Genomic DNA, 3,083 nt, shown 5'->3' with positions numbered 1-3,083 from the left:
GATAATTCTTGCTGAATTATCCACGAACAAACCTAATGCAAGTTTGGCGATGAACATCATGTGAGTGGGAATATATGATACTTTGAATGTATGTATTATGTCCCCTGTCTCAAGTGCATTACCTCTTACGTAGCTCTCGCAGGCTCTTTGACTGCATTTTGAGCCAAAAATGTACTCACCATTGCATTAGGAGAAGAAGGTAGGAGAAGAGATAACGCGAAAAATCACAATAGGTGTATCCCCTTTCTTCGGCACTTTTGTTGTCCGCTGTATGATGGCATTGAAAATTTCCAGTCTGTGGAGGTGATCAGTAAAGCGCCCAATTCTCTTTTTGGAATTAACGGGCCAGCGTTAGTTGATGGAAAACCAACAACACGGGCACCGCGACCCAATAGATTTTGCAGTACCCCATGGGTACTGCGAAGTCAGCGTCGCCCAGGCCTGACTATAATGAATAAGCTTACACAAAAACAACGTAAAACTTACATGAGAAATTGAAAACGGTAAACTAAAAACCGATGCGAAGCAATAATGGCTGCAAAAGCCACGTTACTAAATATGTAATTATTTAACCTGTGAACGTTGATATAATATATTGTGCGCGCTTCTAGTTCCCAAATCAATTGTATAAGATGTACGGTGATATAAATTTTGACGAGAATTCATACTCCGGTATAAGTGATATTGTATCGGTTTTAAGTGTTGATGAGACCAGGAAAAGTGAGGAATCCCAGGACGCAATTAAAATATTGCAAGAAGCTTGTAATTTCACAGCATATCTGGACGGGCATTTCTTTCAGCCTTATTTTTCTGAAAACAGCTGTAAAGAGTCAGTGTCTGCCAAATGCCAGTTGTGTCCACAAAATAAAATTATTAAGGGACCAATAAAATCGGCGTCGAATTTCTTATCCCATCTTAAGGTAAGTTTCAATTCGCTTACATAGTTCAGCAAATATTTAAACACTTCGTGCACTTACCCTAGAGGCTCTAATAGCATTTTTGCATCAAAAAGAAAGTTTAGGAAAAATTGTACCTATTTTTTGCGGCTAAACGTATAAAAGGGGCAAAATAGGCATGAAAAGGCAAAATAAAATAGCGAAATAATCTATAAAAGCCACCAAAAATCGCAAAAAGGCAATAAAGGCATTTATTTTAGAAATTCTTATTTTACAAGTAAAACGAAAAAAACTATCTTATATTTATATTACGTTCAAATTGTTTTACGTTTAACTTGTAACATGAAAAGGAGCTTTTTGTAAAACAGAATCGTTCACATTGAACATTTGGAGTTACTTTTGAGGGTTGTTTGATTTCAAAAAAAAAATTAAAAAAAAAAATCCAATCAAGTTTTTGTGTTTCAATTTGTTTTGTGCGAATGTCTGCTTCATGATATTAACGCACACGGATTACTTAGAGACTTCAAAATGTTTAGTTCGTATGCACTGGTTTTCAAACGAGTTAAATGATTAAACTGGTTAAATTTTCCAACAACAATTGCATGCGATTTAACTTGTTTATAAACAGGTTTTGTTCATTTAACTGGTTCAAGCCATTTAACATGTTTAACCCGTCAATTTGAACTAGTATTATGCTGTCTTCGTTACGGCATGTGTACACAGTAGGGTGGTCCAAGAATGCCTTTGAAAAAGTAAAGTCGGAATTTTTATGCTCTAACCCCCTAGGGTTGTTCTATACCGAAAAAAAATATACCCATATTTTTTATTTTGAAATCAAAAAATATTTAGAGGTCGCACAAATCGCTCAAAGTTTTCCATGTACTTTACAAATGAATTTCAATAAACAGTTTAAGTTGCAATAAAACATATTTAAGCAAATATTTCAGAGATGTACGCTTTTTATAAATTAAAGCAACAACTTTAAAAGAACTCTTCCAAAAGGCCTTCGGACGTACGTCCTATAAAACCTTTCTGGAAGGCCTTCTATGGGTAGCGAAACAAAATGCCTTCACTTTGTGCCACTCCATACAAAAAAGAAAAGAGAAATGCATGTAAAGTGGCAGGCCTCTTGATTATCAGGAAGGCCTTTCGGAAGGGGCTTTAACTCCTGAAATTATCTACTGAGTAACACTTCTGCCTGACAAACACTGCAGTGGTCCAGAATTCGGAACGATATTTCCAGTAATAGTTCCTTACAGAAAACTCCGTAGCCAACCCTATTGTCTAGCTTGGATTCATCCGTGTAAAAATTCAAAACATACATAAATGCAAAGGAAAAATTTTAAATTTCTTTTCATTTGCTTGTATCCTTCTAGAGAGCGCACTGAAATGTATATGAGAATCAGTACATATCATATGCCGTGGCAAAACGGCAGAAGCTTCAAAAAACTTCATCTGTCGCTTTGCAAGGAGTAAATCGTTTATCGCGACAGAAGAAGTATGAAGAAAATGTCGTCAGCTTCATACTGGAAAGTATGAGCCCACTTTCCACTGTCGAAATGCCTTCGTTTCGGAAAATGATAGACGGTGAATAATTCGGTGACTTACAGCCCGATTCTGTGCAACTTTCTAAAATGTTTAAATTTTTTATTATTTGTCAAGAATTGGATTTCTGGTTTTTATCACGGTTTCTAGCACAGACATCAAAAGCTCTTTTCTTGATAAATGATCAAGATTAAATATGCCATTGACTAGCGTTTTCAAATTGAAATTTCATGTAGAAATTATAAATTTTATGTATTAAAATTTTTTTTCTATGATTTTAAATGCTGCGTGTCCGGCATTTGAACCTGCGACACACGAAATTATAGTCGACATCTCTACCTACTCGGCTACGGCAGTCAAAAGCTTTTTTACTTTTAAATTCATATTTATTAAATGTCACAACGAAATCAGTTACCCTCATATTGAAATTGTAGCGTTTTTTGTTTTATAAATATTGACACAGAATGCGAAGGGAGCTTTTACTTGATAAAAATCTTGATACAATTTCTTTACAAATAGTTTATCCAGAAAACACAGAATCGGGCGGTTATTATGTCGTTATGTCGGTGCGCAACGAAAAGTAATACTTAAATTATTGTCCTCAGATCTGTGGTACGAAAGCTGATGGATCCTTAAAGCACA

The sequence above is a fragment of the Rhagoletis pomonella genome, unplaced genomic scaffold (genome assembly GCF_013731165.1).
Source record: "Rhagoletis pomonella isolate Grant_MI unplaced genomic scaffold, Rhpom_1.0 Rhpom_scaffold_00006, whole genome shotgun sequence".
Classification (NCBI taxonomy): domain Eukaryota; kingdom Metazoa; phylum Arthropoda; class Insecta; order Diptera; family Tephritidae; genus Rhagoletis; species Rhagoletis pomonella.
Note: the sequence above shows the minus strand (reverse complement) of the source record.